At 41.0% G+C, this 18,555-nt stretch overlaps 1 long non-coding RNA gene across 1 annotated transcript; it reads left to right on the top strand.

Moving 5' to 3' along the window:
* Positions 1-9,916: 9,916 nt before the first annotated feature.
* On the top strand, positions 9,917-11,901 carry LOC115101830 (uncharacterized). The gene is made up of 4 exons (XR_003859362.1): positions 9,917-10,090; positions 10,582-10,692; positions 10,791-10,867; positions 11,478-11,901. It is a non-coding gene; the product is annotated as an uncharacterized LOC115101830 (long non-coding RNA).
* Positions 11,902-18,555: the final 6,654 nt, after the last annotated feature.

Raw genomic sequence — 18,555 nt, 5'->3', positions numbered from 1 at the left:
TGTGTGGAAGGGAAGTATAATTGATGGATTGCTTTGCGATGGAGACAAAATGACCAAATCCTCACAATATGTCACTTTGACCAAATGTGCTCCTGGTGACCTTTGGGGACCTTTTTCTAGCTTACCGACATGCAGCATGTGGAAGTCTTCTCGGTTCATAGAGGGTGAAGGTGAGGCCATTCACATTTTTGTTGCTAGGTGACAATTTCTTGGCACATATGGGGTCACAGAAACCAACTGAGGAATCAAAGTGCAGATTTGATTAAATACACAAAACCAGCAAATGAATCTCAACCCCTCATAGAGATAGTGTTAAAGGACATGGAATTTAATGAAATAAATACTGTAATCAAACTCGTGTACTGCAGGCATGTGTATGTGTTTGGTGTTCAGGACATGTGTTTGGTGTTCAGGGAATGTTTATGTGTTTGGTGTTCAGGACATGTGTTTGGTGTTCAGGGAATGTGTATGTGTTTGGTGTTCAGGACATGTGTTTGGTGTTCAGGGCATGTGTTTGGTGTTCAGGACATGTGTTTGGTGTTCAGGGCATGTGTTTGGTGTTCAGGGAATGTTTATGTGTTTGGTGTTCAGGGCATGTGTTTGGTGTTCAGGGAATGTTTATGTGTTTGGTGTTCAGGACATGTGTTTGGTGTTCAGGACATGTGTTTGGTGTTCAGGGCATGTGTTTGGTGTTCAGGGAATGTTTATGTGTTTGGTGTTCAGGACATGTGTTTGGTGTTCAGGGAATGTGTATGTGTTTGGTGTTCAGAGAATGTGTATCAGTGGCGGTCAGTGCCATTGTAGATGAGGGAAGACAGTGACACATGGACAGATAGTGACATTCAATACCGCCTTGTACACTAGTGCCTGCATCAACTGATATAGGGTGTAATCATTAGTCCAACAGTTGCAAACAAGTGTTGGGCTGTGGCGGTCACAAAATTTCGTCAGCCTGTGATTGTCAAACAAATAACTATTGGTTTTACGGTAATTAACATAAACACATTTAGCATCTCCTGGCTTTCACACAAGCCATTTTAAAAAGTCTAATAAATCCATGTAATATAGCCTAAACCTTCACAATAAATCCATTATTTATTTTAGACATGTCTAAAGAAGCATGATTTGAAGAAAATTAAGTACATTTCAGGAGAAAAGAATAACATACTCTGAGTTATCCTTATGTTAGGTCCTGATCTGACTATACCAAATGGCTGTGGGCTACACTAGTTCATTTAGCAGACACTATTTGCTTATAATTCAGTGACATTATTTTATAGTATGAAGAATGCAATTGAAAAAAGCTGAATAAAACATAAACATTTTCTTCAAACGATTTGAGGGAGTGTGCACATTCTGTGTTGAGCGGTTAACAAAGAAATAGGTATGCTTAATTTAGAGTTATCAATGTAACTTTAGTTGTTATACAAACATTGGGCTATATGTTTGATTTTGAATACATTGTAAGGCTGCAGGATGAGACTCAAAATTGTTTTTTCTTAACCTTTATTTAACTAGGCAAGTCAGTTAAGAACAAATTCTTATTTTCAATGACGGCCTAGGAACAGTGGGTTAACTGCCTGTTCAGGGGCAGAATGACAGATTTGTACCTTGTCAGCTCTGGGATTTGAACATGCAACCTTTCGGTTACTAGTCCAACGCTCTAACCACTAGGCTACCCTGTCACCCCTAATGATTATTTGAAAAAAGTTGCTTGAAACTCTGCTTTGTCTCTCATTCACAATTTGACAAGCACTTGATAATACCTCGAATTTCACGGTGGCATCCCCTTTGTGGCCGTAATGCACCCTAAAATAATCCATGCCTTTTGCGGTCCGGAGTGCTGCTTTGTGCCCTTCTCCCTGAGTGTACTGCGCAATCCGAAGCATCTCTCACTCACACTCGGGTCTTTCTCACAGGCTATAAGTGAAGACAAACATCGGGGACCCAACTCTGGCGTCCTTATCCAATTCTGAGGTGCATATTGAAGATATTGGAAGAACTATCCACATTTACTTTTCGTCAACTAACAAGATGACAAGGCATAACGAACAGCAAACTCACTAGCCTATGTCAATCTACTATCCCCCATAGTACAAAAGTTGACCTATTCTGTGCAATAAATAAATATTCCAAACATTGTCTGGGACAGTTGTAGGATGCGATAGATCCCAAAATAATACAACGACTATCATCCACCCAAAAATGTTTAAGCTATGTGGCTGAAGCAACATATCAGAACATTTAGCTTAAAATGTTGATAAACTATTTGGCTATTTCTTCACATTATAAGCACAGCAATGCACACATGGTAGTATGCTATAAACACAAATGTTCTATTAGCAGGAAAACACCATTATCAAAAGTGACCGCAAATGCAATTATGCACTTTTATTATAAAGGTGCATTTTTATGGTGAAAATGAACTTCCCCAAACTTGAAACTCACTTGCTGCTTATATATGCCTGTTCGGCTCCACACCCCTTGTAAAGCGGATTAATGTGCTTCATTTTAAGATGTTATTTGGCCACTTTAGTTGTGATACAAACCTTATTAAAACATATAGGCCTATGGGCTAGGCTACATGAGGTGTGTGACTATGATTGAAAAAAGTCACAAAAAAAAGTATTTGTTTCTTATGCTGGGCATCATTCACAAGTAATAATATATAATTCACAAGTCGTAGGATAATATTGTCACCATCAGACTATTTTTGATTTAATCTTGTCTTTACATATACTACATAATATATGTGTGTAATTTGTTTCGATTTAGAATGGACGCTTTTTCCCGAGGTTTATTTTCATGCCAGCCAGATAGTCTATACTCCTGTTGCAAATATAAGAAATGTGCTTAATATTAGGAAAGTTGAGAAATAAATATAGTGGTCCCTAGCATATAGAAAGTTGATGGAATCCTCCTCTTTTATTAGCAGCCATCACTCTGTTTTCTCACGCAATTGCATAGCCTATAGAAATGTTGCGCAACATGAGCTCATGGGCTCTCATGAAGTGTTTGATTAGATTTTAAAATACATTTGCATTGCTGTCAGAGTGATTAGAGGGACAATAGAGTAATGAGTACCAGGCAGTTAGCAAGTTTGGTAAGCTACTATTAACCAGCATCAGAGCTTGGAAAAACCTAATTATCGTGACTAAACGGTCATCTGGAATTTGACTGCCTTTATGACTCGTGACCGCAGGTGTGGCGGTAATATGGTCACCCCAACAGCCCTAAACGAGAGTTTCTATTGGAGAAATGCAGGTATGTTTATCCCTGTTTTGTTCCATTTGCTTCCGATTTAAGAAACGTTTTTCAACAGAATTGGCAGAATGGATACAACCCTGATCATGCATAGGTAGAGCTGCCGCTTTCAAGGAGTGGGATTCTAACCCGGAAGCTTATAAGAAATCGCTATGCCCTCTGACAAACCATCAAACAGGCAAAGCATTAATAGAGGACTAAGTTCGAATCGTACTACACCGGCTCCGACGCGCGTCGGATGTGGCAGGTCTTGCAAACCATTACAGACTACAAAGTGAAGCACAGCCGAGAGCTGCCCAGTCACACGAGCCTACCAGACAAGCTAAACTACCTCTATGCTCGCTTTGAGGCAAATAACACTGAAACATGCATGAGAGCACCAGCTGTTCCGAACAACTGTATGATTACGCTCTCCGCAACTGATGTGAGTAAGACCTTTAAACAGGTCAACATTCACAAGGCCGCAGGGCCAGACCGTTTACCAGGATGTGTACTGCGAGCATGCGCTGACCAACTGGCAAGATTCTTCACTGACATTTTCAACCTCTCCCTGTCCGAGTCTGTAATACCAACATGTTTTAAGCAGACCACCATAGTCCCTGTGCCCAAGAACACTAAGGTAACCTGCCTAAATGACTACCGACCCATAGCACTCACATCTGTAGCCATGAAGTGCTTTGAAAGGCTGGGCATGGCTCACATCTACACCATTATCCCAGAAACCCTCGACCCACTCCAATTTGCATGCCGCCCTTTCCCACCTGGACAAAAGGAACACCTATGTGAGAATGCTATTCATTGACTACAGCTCAGCGTTCAACACCATAGTGCCCTCAAACTCATCACCAAGCTAAGTACCCTGGGACTAAACCATTCCCTCTGCAACTGGATCCTGGACTTCCTGACAGGCCACCCCCAGGTGGTAAGGGTAGGTAACAACACATCCGCCACACTGATCCTCAATACAGGGCCCCTCAGGGGTGCATGCTCAGTCCCCTCCTGTACGAGACAGCCTATAGGTAGGAGGTCAGAGACCTTGCCGTGTGGCACCAGGACAACAACCTCTCACTCAACGTGAGCAATACAAAGGAGATGATTGTGGACTACAGGAAAAGGAGGACCGAGCATGCTCCCATTCTCATCGACGGGGCTGTAGTGGAGCAGGTTGAGAGCTTCATGTTCCTTGGTGTCCACATCACCAACAATCTAACATGGTCCAAGCATACCAAGACAGTCGTGAAGAGGGCACGACAAAACCTATTCCCCCTCAGGAGACTGAAAATATTTGGCATGGGTCCACAAATCCTCAAAAAGTTCTACAGCTGCACCATCGAGAGCAACCTGACTGGTTGCATTACTGCCTGGTAGGGCAACTGCTCGGCCTCCGACAGCAAGGTCCTACAGAGGGTAGTGCGAATGGCCCAGTACATCACTGGGGCCAAGCTTCCTGCCATCCAGGACCTCTATACCAGGCGGTGCCAGAGGAAGGCCCTAAAATTTGTCAAAGACTCCAGCCACCCTAGCGGTACCAGAGCGCCAAGTCTAGGTCCAAGAGGCTTCTAAATAGCTTCAACCTGCAAGGCATAACATCTCATCAAATGGCTACCCAGACTATTTGCATTGCCCCCCCCCCCCTTTGCACTGCTGCTACTCTCTGTTATTATCTATGCATAGTCACTTTAATAATTCTACCTACATGTACATATTGCCTCAAATACCTCGACTAACCGGTGCCCCCTCACATTGACTCTGTACCAGTACCCTCTGTATATAGCCTCGCTATTGTTATTTTACTACTTTAATTGTTTGTTACTTTTATTTCTCTTTTTTTTAGGTATATATGTATTTTTAATGTTTAACTGCAATATCGGTTAGGGCTTGCAATTAAGCATTTCACTGTACACCTGTTCTATTCGGCACGTGACAAATACATTTTTATTTGATTTGAGACACAGTTCACTTTCATAGAAGCCACGTTGTATTCCTTCTAGCATCTATGTGCTCTTCTCCTCTCACCTCTTCCCTTTGCTTGTGGACTTGCATAACACATCAACTGCATGTGACCAGGCGAAAAAACCTTTCCATACCGCTACACACAGCCTACATCATTGTCACCATAGTAACTAAAGTAACGTCATAGTCAGCATAGCTAATAGAACTAACCCGTTTGTAAACCTGCTACAATCATGCAGTAACATTACATTGTACAGTCAAGTAAACAGTTACACCAGCGGGCCCCCTGTGGCAAAAACAATCGTAAAACCAAAAGCTTACCTTGACTTGGAAGAGTTCCAGTGCTGTGTTTGTAAAATCATAGCCAGCTAGCTAACATAGCATCCCTCTGTTTGAGCAGGCTGTTTCAGTGGACTAAACTAGCTAGCTGCATTTGCTAGCTAAGTAAGTGAAACTGAAAGGGAAAAAAATACACTATTTCTCTCTTGCTTCTCCTTCATTTTGGAAGAAATTGATTTGTTGAAAACTGTTCAACTACTGTCTTTCTCTTTCTTTGAGTCAACTACTCACCATATTTGATGCCCTGCAGTGCTAGCTATCTGTAATTTAGGCTTTCAGTAAGTACTAGATTAATTATCTGATCCTTTAATTGGGTGGACTACATGTCAGTTCATGCTGCAAGAGCTCTGATAGGTTGGAGGGCGTCCTCCGGAAGTTTTTATAATTACTGTGTAAGTCTATGGAAGGGGGTGAGAACCATGAGCCTCCTAGGTTTTGTACTGAAGTCAATGTACCCAGAGGATGGAAGCTAGCTACCCTACAGAGTGTTGTTGATGCTACCGTAGACCTTATTTGGAAAATAGTGTGTTTTAATCAATTCTTTGGTGACGTGATTATATTTAGTATAGTTTTTTCTAAAAAGCATAACTTTTTAAATGTTTTACCATTTTTATTTTTATGAAATTCACTGAGGAGTGTCCACTGATGTGTATGTGTTTGTTTTTCAGGGCATGTGTATGTGTTTGGTGTTCAAGGTGTTACCGTTAGGATTTTTAAACAAGACCGCAAGAGACAAATGTCCATTTCACGATGGACAAAGAGGTACTATTCTGTATGTAGTCTCTCTCTCGACAGACGAGTTGCCTCCCACAATGTATCCAATGTTCCAGCAAACACTAGGTCTGGAATTTCCGAGACTATGGGGAATGTAGTGTTAGTGGGAAAAATGTACTCTTCCGTATGGGGAATGTAGAATACCTAGTCAGTTGTACAACTAAAATGTGCATTCCACATTTAACCCAACCCCTCTGAATCGGAATAGCCTTCATTTTTCAGAACAAGAATAGACTGACGAGTTTCAGAAGAAAGGTGTTTGTTTCTGGCCATTTTTAACCTGTAATCAAACCCACAAATGCCAATGCTACAGACACTCAACTAGGCTAAAGAAGGCCAGTTTTATTGTTTCTTTAATCAGCACAACAGTTTTCAGCTGTGCTAACATTATTGTAAAAGGGTTTTCTAATGATCAATTAGCCTTTTAAAAGGATCAACTTGGATTAGCTAACACAACGTGTCATTGGAACACTGGAGTGATGGTTGCTGATAATGGGCCTCTGTACGCCTATGTAGATATTCCATTAAAAATCAGCCGTTACCAGCTACAAAAGTAATTTACAACATTAACAATGTCTACACTGTATTTTTGATCAATTTGATGTTATTTTTCTGTACAAAAAATGTGCTTTTCTTTCAAAAACAAGGACATTTCTAAGTGACTCCAAACTTTTGAACGGTAGTGTATACAAAAACGTATTCAAATCCTTTCTTTGCTCAAGTCATAATACATCAAATAAAAAATCCATCAAAGTCTGTCTGTTTAAGATAGAGATATCTGTTTTTTGATCGGGCTGCGTCTCAATCATGACCGTATCTATATGAGAACATCAAGGACCTCTGTAATTTTTCCTAATTTGAAAAAAAGTAGATTCATAAAAATATATATTTTGTATACAAGGAAAATCAATTATGGGTCAGTATCTAAATATTGCTCCCGGCGTTGATCAAAGCTCAGAACGCTTATATTCTTGGGGTGTGTTCATACATTCGCTCTGGCCGTCTACTCCGATACCAGAGCACTCTTGTCTGAGTGTGCCAGAATGCAGAATAACTGATGAATTTCCGAAAGGACAATCTGACAATGCTCTGAATTTACGAACACCCAGAGTGCACTCTGGCACTCCAGGTTAAATTTACGAACACACCCTGAGTTCTAATCACACCTGGTCCTTTGCAAACGACTGGAATGATGTACAGTAGTTTGTTCATTATGTTCCCCTGCGTCCCCTGGATTAGTTTTTTAGCAGCAAATTCACCACTCTCTCAAACGGCTAACTCTGCCCACTCGCGGCACAGGCCAAACAAACTACCCCAGCTCGGAGTAGGCTCACAAGAAAAGTAGTCAATGGATACAGCTCTGATAGTTTAAAACTCTCACTTTATTTATATCTAATTGGAATTGAAATACTAGCTATAAAGTTGATAAATAATATAGAGATCGAAGGATTAGACATGTATGGTTTTATGACCAAGATTTCTACCTTTGCAGAAGATGCCACATTCCATCTCTGTCCTCGAGCGGCCTCCATAAGTGCCCTCATCAAAGATTTAGATGGTTTTGCCAATCGGGATCTTTAAGAAACTCCAACTTTGTATTATCATGTAATGTACCAAAGATGGGCTAGTAAATGTTCTTGTAATACATACAGTACATTAGAAAAGTATTCAGACCCCTTCCCTCTTTCTGCATTTTGTTACATTACAGCCTTATTCTAAAATTAAAACAAATTATCATTCATCCACACACAATACACCATAATATTTTTTGTTTGTTGCAAATGTAAAAAATAATAATACAGAAATACCTTATTTACATAATTATTCAGACCCTTTTCTATGAGACTCCAAATTGAGCTCAGGTGCATCCTGTTTCCATTGATCATCCTTGAGATGTTTCTACAACTTGATTGGAGTCCACCTATGATAAGTTCAAATGATTGGACGTGATTTGGAAAGGCAGAAACCTGTCTATATAAGGTCCCAAAGTTGACAGTGCATTAACAGAGCAAAAACCAAGCTATGAGGATGAAGGAATTGTCTAAAGAGCTCAGAGACAGGATTGTGTCGAGGCAGAGATCTGGGGAATGGTACCAAAACATTTCTGCAGCAGCATTGAAGGTCCCCAAGAACACAGTGGCCTCCAGCATTCTTAAATGGAAGAATTTTGGAACCACCAAGGCTCTTCCTAGAGCTGGCCACCCGGCTAAACTGAGAAAATGAGGAAGTAGGGCCTTGGTCAGGGAGGTGACCAATAACCCGATGGACACTGACAGAACTCCAGAGTTCCTCTGTGGAGATGGGAGATCCTTCAGGAAGGACAACCATCTCTCTAGCACTCCACTAAATCAGGCCTTTCTGATCGAGTGGCCAGACAGAAGCCAATCCTCAGTAAAAGGCATATAACAACCTGCTTGGAGTTTGTCAAAGGGACCCTAAAGTCTCTCACACCATGAGAGACAAAATTCTGTAGTTTGATGAAACCAAGATTGAACTCTTTGGCCTAAATACCAAGCGTCACATCTAGAGGAAACCTGGCACCATCCCTACGGTGAAGCACGGTGGTGGCAACATCATGCTGTGGGGATGTTTTTCAGAGGCAGGGACTGGGAGACTAGTCAGGATCAAGGGAAAGATGAACGGAGCAAAGTCCAGAAAGATCTTTGATGAAAACCTTCTCCAGAGTGCTTAGGACCTCAGACTGGGGCAAAGGTTCACCTTCCAACAGGACAACGACCCTAAGCAGACAGACAAGACAGCGCAGGAGTAGCTTCGGGACAAGTCTCTGAATATCCTTGAGTGGCCCAGCCAGAGCCTGGACTTGATCCCGATCAAACATCTCTGGAGAGACCGGAAAATAGCTTGTTTGCATGTTTTTAGTTTTTTAAACGTTTTTTTGAAATGCACATATTTTCCATTTGTCAGCTAACCTTTATAGAATTGTATTGTAAATGTGCATAAAAAAGATGTACTTTTTAAAAATAAATTTTTACTCCTGGCAATGTGTTTCTGGATATATCCCAATAAAATAGATTGTTGCTTGTCAGAATGATCAATTAGTTGATAATACACTTGTTTTGTTTAAATGCCCAATGTAGTCAAAAACGTTTTTTTCTGTGTTTTATATATATTTCCACACTATGAGGTTGGAATAATACTGTTAAAATGATGATAATGCCCTTTTAGAGTAAGAGCTGTTTGAAAAGACCACCTGAAATTTAAGGCTGTTTTGGTGGGATGGTGTTTTGGCCTGCCTGGTGACAAAATTCTTGCTTGAGAAATTGCTCTTTGTTAAGAACCAATTTTTGTTTCTTTTTCAATTTTAATTTAAAACAATCACAGTAAGGTACTTAATTGTTACCCAGAAATGATGTGACATTGAGATTGTAAAAAAACAGCTTCGTTGGGCATTTAAAAAATACTGGTTGAGGTTCTGACATAAAATCTTGTGAGACAGAAATATGGAACAACTTCCTCATAGCTGTTAAAATAGGAGGTGGTTTGACCATTTTTCTGAAATCACTTGTGCCTCAAATGAATTTTTGAAACCCTGGGCATTATTTAAAAGGCAAATCCCTCCCACGATGAATAGAAGAGTCAACTTCCTCATGTTGAACATAGATTGTCAGACGGACTGGACTCTCTGAATAGAATCTTCCCACATCACAGCTCAGTCGGGGCTCTGTCGTCTGAAACAACATCATGCTTTTCCTATTATTTTGTGTTGGATGTATTGCTTTGTCTGCAGGGCAATCCTTTGGTAAGTTATCAATTTAACATGTTTTTAATGTTCATGATTTGAAAAGAAAATGTCAGAGGTTCAGTCCAGACAGTTGTAGCATGACCACACCCAGATATCAGTGAAGATAAGTATCTTCCAGTCATTAGTAATGAGCATGAGTAAGTCAACAACAACAAAAATGATATGTGGAAAAGAATGGAACAATTTAATTGAAAAAATCAGATGATTAAATTTGGATCAAATGCTGATATTTAAAATATAGTAGGAAGTAGAGAAGTGTGATGACTACTGTAAAAACGACTTTATTTTGTATTATTGTATTGCTTGTTGTGATCATAAAATGTATATACTAGAATGGGTACTAGAATGTTTGGGCTATCATTCCACTCCTTATAATGTAATGTTTTGTATATGACACGGAGTACAGGGAGTGGAATGTTTAGCCTAAAACAGGTTTGGGTTTCAGGCTAATGAGAGATACAGCTTCATGTCAATATTTACCCCATCAGCTTCAACAACTACAATGGGACCAAGGGCTACCACGACACAGGTGACAACACCTCCAACTCTTACTACCCCTTATGCGGACCCACCTTTTGGCACTAAACCCCTGGAAAGTGGTGGGTATTTAAGCATAAAATAAATACATTGAATTATGATACTCGGCTAATTGTCTTTTATTTACTGAAATAATTTGAATATTCTTGCCCAAATATAGGATTTGCAATTCTTCAGGTTGCTGTCCAATCTTATCAGGAGCTAAATGAGACAACAGTTGGTTCTTTCTTCAGTCAGGTAACATTTAGACCACAGTTGATCTAATCTAGAGTCAGATGACATTTAGACCACAGTTGATCCAGTCTAGAGTCAGCTGACATTTAGACCACAGTTGATCCAGTCTAGAGTCAGGTAACATTTAGACCACAGTTGATCCAGTCTAGAGTCAGCTGACATTTAGACCACAGTTGATCCAGTCTAGAGTCAGCTGACATTTAGACCACAGTTGATCCAGTCTAGAGTCAGCTGACATTTAGACCACAGTTGATCCAGTCTAGAGTCAGGTAACATTTAGACCACAGTTGATCCAGTCTAGAGTCAGGTAACATTTAGACCACAGTTGATCCAGTCTAGAGTCAGCTGACATTTAGACCACAGTTGATCCAGTCTAGAGTCAGGTAACATTTAGACCACAGTTGATCCAGTCTAGAGTCAGGTAACATTTCCTCATTCAATCATGGTGTTTTTTTAATATTATTTACATTTTTATCTATATCCCAGGTAGCATATTTTATATAAAGTTCCAATGCATATGATTGATCTATTATACAATTATTTATATTGGAAAATAAGATCTAGATTAGATGAGCTTGAGTTGAACTAAATAGTGATCTATTTTCTCTACTAGATCTACGACATCGTTCGGGCGAAGCGACCTGATCTGAAATTTCGACTGACAGTGAAAACTGTCCAGAAAGTTTGATGGATTATGATCCAAGGCATAGCAGATTGAAATTCTATTGGTACATCATGTTCTGCAGATTAAGAACTATTGTACTGTATTTCCAATGATTTTATGCTGTTTATCAGTCATTATATTCATGTTAATAATATATTTGAATGTATAATTTCATTGACTTATTGACTTGCTGCACGTTCCAATCACCATCTGGGGGAGGAGCTGTAATTCAAGAGTTATGTCACAACTTTTCCCACTTTCATAGAATCTTGTCATCTGCTTCCAGTGTTTTCTGATGGATTTGATGTTGGACTGAATAGTCCTAATTACTGTAATCTTTTCTTTGGCTATAAACATGTTACAAATACTGCAACTGTCTGTTCTCACACTCATGTTAATTCAACGGATCTGACTTCAGTCTTTTTTAAATATCAAACATAAGGTGACGTCCCTGAAAAGAACCGTCCAACCCAACCCCCAAAAATGTATATTTAACTTTTCATTCATATAAAAAAAATATAAAAAATCAATGTTGTGTACAAATTAAAAGCTAAACCTTGATAACTACTAACCACATTTTTTTATGCAAGCAAAGGGTTTCCCTCCAAAGCTCAAAATCAATTGATGTATTAATTTACAACACAAACATAAATATCGTTAACAGTTTTTAATTGAGTATTCACAAATATCAATGTAAAAATTATTTAATGTACATTTTAGAACGACATTTGAAACTAAGTCATGTAGGCCTATGTTATTATGAACATACAGAACCAGAGGGCTCCAGAGAGTGTAGCCTACATTTATTTTATTTTACCTGAGTAGCCAGCAGCATACCATCCTGCATCCCACTGCTTGCTTACTTCTGAAGCGAAGCAGGGTTGGCCTTGGATGGGAGACCAGATGCTGCTGGAAGTGGTGTTGGAGGGCCAGTAGGAGGCACCTTTTCCTTTGGTCTAAAAAATAATATCCCAATGCCCCAGGGCAGTCATCAAGCTCGAGACCCTGGGTCTCGACCCCGCCCTGTGCAACTGGGTACTGGACTTCCTGACGGGCCGCCCCCCCAGGTGGTGAGGGTAGGCAACAACATCTCCACCCCGCTGATCCTCAACACTGGGGCCCCACAAGTTCGTTCTGAGCCCTCTCCTGTACTCCCTGTTCACCCACGACTGCGTGGCCACGCACGCCTCCAACTCAATCATCAAGTTTGCGGACGACACAACAGTGGTAGGCTTGATTACCAACAACGACGAGACGGTCTACAGGGAGGAGGTGAGGGCCCTTGGAGTGTGGTGTCAGGAAAATAACCTCACACTCAACATCAACAAAACTAAGGAGATGATTGTGGACTTCAGGAAACAACAGAGGGAACACCCCCCTATCCACATTGATGGAACAGTAGTGGAGAGGGTAGTAAGTTTTAAGTTCCTCGGCGTACACATCACAGACAAACTGAATTGGTCCACCCACACAGACAGCATCGTGAAGAAGGCGCAGCAGCGCCTCTTCAACCTCAGGAGGCTGAAGAAATTCGGCTTGTCACCAAAAGCACTCACAAACTTCTACAGATGCACAATCGAGAGCATCCTGTCGGGCTGTATCACCGCCTGGTACGGCAACTGCTCCGCCCACAACCGTAAGGCTCTCCAGAGGGTAGTGAGGTCTGCACAACGCATCACCGGGGGCAAACTACCTGCCCTCCAGGACACCTACACCACCCGATATCACAGGAAGGCCATAAAGATCATCAAGGACAACAACCACCCGAGCCACTGCCTGTTCACCCCGCTATCATCCAGAAGGCGAGGTCAGTACAGGTGCATCAAAGCTGGGACCGAGAGACTGAAAAACAGCTTCTATCTCAAGGCCATCAGACTGTTAAACAGCCACCACTAACATTGAGTGGCTGCTGCCAACACACTGACTCAATCAACTCCAGCCACTTTAATAATGGGAATTGATGGGAAATGATGTAAAATATATCACTAGCCACTTTAAACAATGCTACCTAATTCATCTCATATGTATACGTATATACTGTACTCTATATCATCTACTGCATTTTTATGTAATACATGTATCACTAGCCACTTTAACTATGCCACTTTGTTTACATACTCATCTCATATGTATATACTGTACTCAATACCATCTACTGTATCTTGCCTATGCCGCTCTGTACCATCACTCATTCATATATCTTTATGTACATATTCTTTATCCCCTTACACTTGTGTCTATAAGGTAGTAGTTTTGGAATTGTTAGCTAGATTACTTGTTGGTTATTACTGCATTGTCGGAACTAGAAGCACAAGCATTTTGCTACACTCGCATTAACATCTGCTAACCATGTGTATGTGACAAATAAAATTTGATTTGATTTGATTTGAAGACGTTAAACAGGTGTCCTGAATCTCTGTGGTCACTAAAGATCCCATGGCATTTATCGTAAGAGTAGGGGTGTTAACCCTGGTGTCCTGGCTAAATTCCCAATCTGGCCCACATTCCATCACGGTCACCTAATCATTCCCAGTTTACAATTGGCTCGTTCATCCCCCTCCTCTCCCCTCTCTAGTCAACATGCCTAGTTATTTATGTAACCAGGTAAGTCAATTAAGAACAAATTCTTATTTACAATGACGGCCAAACCTGGACGACACTGGGCCAATTGTGCGTCGCCCTATGGGACTTCCAATCGCGGCTGGTTGTGAGACAGCCTGGAATCGAACCAGGGTCTGTAGTGACACCTCTAGCAATGAGATGCAGTGCCTTAGACCACTGCACAACTCGGGATCTGTATAACATGAGTATTCCTTCCCAAATTCTTCTGCTGAAAAGCTTAACTGTATAGTTGGCTGATTCATATGTGAGGCAAATCCAGTTGTTGGTGTAATCCTTGAATTTTACTGAGCCCACTTCCTGCAAAGGTATTAGACAGGCAAGGCTAGAATCAGATTGTGGAGTATGTTTGACATTGGGTGTGTTCGTAAATTCAATCTGGAGTGCCAGAGTGCGCTCTGGGCGTTCGTAAATTCAGAGCATTTCGCTCTCGGAGCGTACACTGGACACCCTGGCCGAGGACTAGGGTCGATACGAGCGTTCTGAATTCACAACGACAATCAAGCACCCAAGCTAACTGGCTAATGTTGGCTAGCTACTTCCAGACACAAATGAGAAAACAATCTCACTCTGAACATTTTACTTGCCCTAGCATAGCTGGTTAGGCTGTTTTCATGTTATCCAGAGCGTTGGTGACTGTGTTTGATGTTTGTGATTTCTGATACTCATCAGTCTATTCTTCTTCTGAGAAATGAAGGCTATCCTATGCGAGAAATTGCCAAGAAACTGAAGATCTCATACAACGTTGTGTACTACTCCCTTCACAGAACAGCGCAAACTGTCTATAAGCAGAATAGAAAGAGGAGTGGGAGGCCCCGGTGCACAACTGAGTAAGAGGACAAAGTACATTTGTCACGTTGTTCGTAATAATGGTCGGACCAAGGCGCAGCGTATGTAGAGTTCCACATATTTATTAAAAAATAAAGTGAAACTTTAGCAAAGACAAACAAATAAAGAATCAACGAAACGTGACTAACAATGCAGTGCTAACAGGCAACTAAACATAAACAATATCGCATATCCCATATCCCACAGGTGGAAAAAATGCTACTTTAAGTATGATCCCCAATTAGAGACAACGATAACCAGCTGCCTCTGATTGGGAATCATACAAATCACCAACATAGAAAATAACCCTGGAACCTCACATAAAAAATATAAACTAGAACAACCCCCCAGTCACGCCCTGACCTACTCTACCATAGAAAATAAAAGCTTGATAATATTAGAGTGTCTAGTTTGAGAAAGATGTCTCACAAGTCCTCAACTGGCAGCTTCATTAAATAGTACCCGCAAAACACTAGTCTCAACTTCAACAGTGAAGAGGCGACTCCGGGATGCTGGCCTTCTAGGCAGAGAGTTCCTCTGTCCAGTGTCTGTGTTCTTTTGCCCATCTTAATCTTTCATATTTATTGGCCAGTCTGAGATATGGCTTTTTCTTTGCAACTCTGCCTAGTATGCCAGTATCCCGGAGTCGCCTCTTCACTGTTGACGTTGAGATTGGTGTTTGTGAGCTGTGAGCTGGTGTGTTTTTCCCTGCGTGGAAATCATTATTGTTTCTTTTCGACTAAAGTACGTATTTTACTCAGTTATGTGTCCTGCGCCTGACTCCGTCCTAACCGCTGCACACTGACACTTGACAGTAGTGTATCAATTACATGGCCAGACGGGCTAGTAAATGTTCTTGTAAACATACAGTGCATTAGAAAAGTATTCAGACCCCTTCCCTCTTTCTGCATTGTGTTACATTACAGCCTTATTCTAAAATTGATTAAATTAAAACAAATTATCATTAATCTACACACAGTACCCCATAATTCAATTTTTGCAAATGTAAAAAATAATAATACATAAATACCTTATTTACCTAATTATTCAGACCAGGCACATCCTGTTTCCATTGATCATCCTTGAGATGTTTCTAGAACTTGATTGGAGTCCACCTGTGGTCAATTCAATTGATTGGACGTGATTTGGAAAGGCACAAACCTGTCTATATAAGGTCCCACAGTTGACAGTGCACGAACAGAGCAAAAACCAAGCTATGACGTCGAAGAAATTGTCTAAAGAGCTCCGAGACAGGATTGTGTTGAGGCACAGATCTGGGGAAGGGTACCAAAAAATGCTGCCTCCATTATTCTTAAATGGAAGAAGTTTGGATCCACCAAGACTCTTCCTAGAGTTTGTCACCTGGCTAAACTGAGAAAATGAGGGAGAAGGGCCTTGGTCAGGGAGTTGACCAAGAACCCGATGGAAACTCTGACAGAGCTCCAGGGTTCCTCTGTGGAGATGGGAGAAACTTCCAGAAGGACAACCATCTCTGTAGCACTCCACTAAAGTTGGGTTGTTACTTATGATTTGGAATATGTGTAAGTCGCTCTGGATAAGAGCGTCTGCTAAATGACTTAAATGTAAATGTAATCAGGCCTTTATGGTCGAGTGGCCAGACAGAAGCCACTCCTCAGTAAAAGGAACATGACAGCCTGCTTGGAGTTTGTCAATGGGAACCTAAAGGACTCTCAAACCATGAGAAACAAGATTCTGTAGTTTGATGAAACCAAGATTGAACGCTTGGACTAAATACAAAGTGTCACGTCTAGAGGGAACCTGGCACCATCCCTATGGTGAAGCATGGTGGTGGCAGCATAATGCTGTGGGAATGTTTTTCAGCGGCAGGGACTCTGAGACTAGTCAGGATCGAGGGAAAGATGAACGGAGCAAAGTACAGAGAGATCCTTGATGAAACCCTGCTCCAGAGCACCCAGGAGCTCAGACTGGGGTGAAGGTACATCCTTCCAACAGGACAATGATCCTAAGCACACAATCAAGACAACGCAGGTGTGGCTTCGGGATAAGTCTCTGAATGTCCTTGAGTGGCCCAGCCTAAGCCCGGAGTTGAACCCGATATAACATCTCTGGAGAGACCTGAAAATAGCTGTGCAGCGACGCTCCCCGTCCAACCTGACAGAGCTTGAGAGAATCTGCAGAGAAAAATGGGAGAAACTCCCCAAATACAGGTGTGTCAAACTTGTAGCGTCATATCCAAGAAGACTCGATGCTTTAATCGCTGCCAAAGGTGCTTCAACAAAGTACTGAGTAAAGGGTCTAAATACTTACGTAAATGTGATACATTTGCTAAAATTTCTAAAAAACTGTTTTTGCTTTGGTATTGTGTGTAGATTAATGAGTTGCAGTTCAAACGAGGAAATCAGTCAATTCAAATATATTCACTAGGTCCCAATCTATGGATTTCACATGACTGGGAATACAGATATGCATCTTTTGGTCACAGATACTTAAAAAAAAGAATGGACGTCACAATAGGCCTCAGGATCTTGTCAACCAGCCCCGTGTCTGTGTGTCTATAGCTCTAACCCTTACCATTTCATTTACCAATAAACTTGGGCCTCCTGTCTTCAGGCAGGTATTTGGCCACGTACTAGAAAGGCACACCAGACAGGGCTATGCCGACCCTTGTGAGGTAATCCAGAAAAATGTGGAAAACAGTGACACACTCAGGCAGAAAACGGGCCCATCTTTTCAAAGAAAACAATTGAATTATATCTCTATTTGAGAAAAAATAGTTTTGTTGTGATCACAAGAAAATCCTAATATTTCAGGTAAAGAGCTCCACAGTCAGGCAGAAAAATCAGAAATGTTCTATCATAATGTTTCTCTGGCTGATATGGCTGCTACTTAGACATACTATAACAGTTGATGAATAGATGGCATTCACTGCTATAAACCCGTCTCCAATATAATCGCATAGTTTACACAGACCCACCGTGGACATCTACACATACACTGAACAAAAATATAAACGCAACATGTAAAAAGTGTTGGCTCCATGTTTCATGAGCTTAAATACAAAGATGCCAGAAATTTTCCATACGCACAAAAAGCTTATTTCGCTCAAATTTTGTGCACAAATTTGTTTACATCCCTGTTAGTGAGCACTTCCCCTTCCCCATCCACCTGACAGGTGTGGCATATCAAGAAGCTGATTATAAACAGCATGATCATTACACAGGTGCACCTTGTGCTGGGGACAATAAAAGGCCACTCTAAAATGTGCAGTTTTGTCACAACACAATGCCACAGATGTCTCAAGTTTTTGAACTGCAACTCGGTAAAATCTTTGAAATTGTTGCATGTTGCATTTATATTCAGCATAAATGTCAGTGTGAAAAGGTGTCCCATGGTCTGTTTTTAATCAATGAACTCAATGTACTCCAAACACTGGTGGTAACCAGATGATCCCAATCATTTCTGTAGCCTAGTAAACGATGCCCCCCCTCTGGTATGTTCTATTGCGAACTGTCTGGAGCTTCTGGTTTCCTACTCAAATATACTAGACTTATTAAACCTGCAATATGTAAGCAAACAAAATCAGAAAAAAAAACTAGCG

This window comes from Oncorhynchus nerka, linkage group LG20 (genome assembly GCF_034236695.1).
Source record: "Oncorhynchus nerka isolate Pitt River linkage group LG20, Oner_Uvic_2.0, whole genome shotgun sequence".
Lineage (NCBI taxonomy): Eukaryota > Metazoa > Chordata > Actinopteri > Salmoniformes > Salmonidae > Oncorhynchus > Oncorhynchus nerka.
The sequence above is the reverse complement of the archived record's forward strand: the minus strand, read 5'-3'. Positions and strand labels throughout refer to the sequence as shown.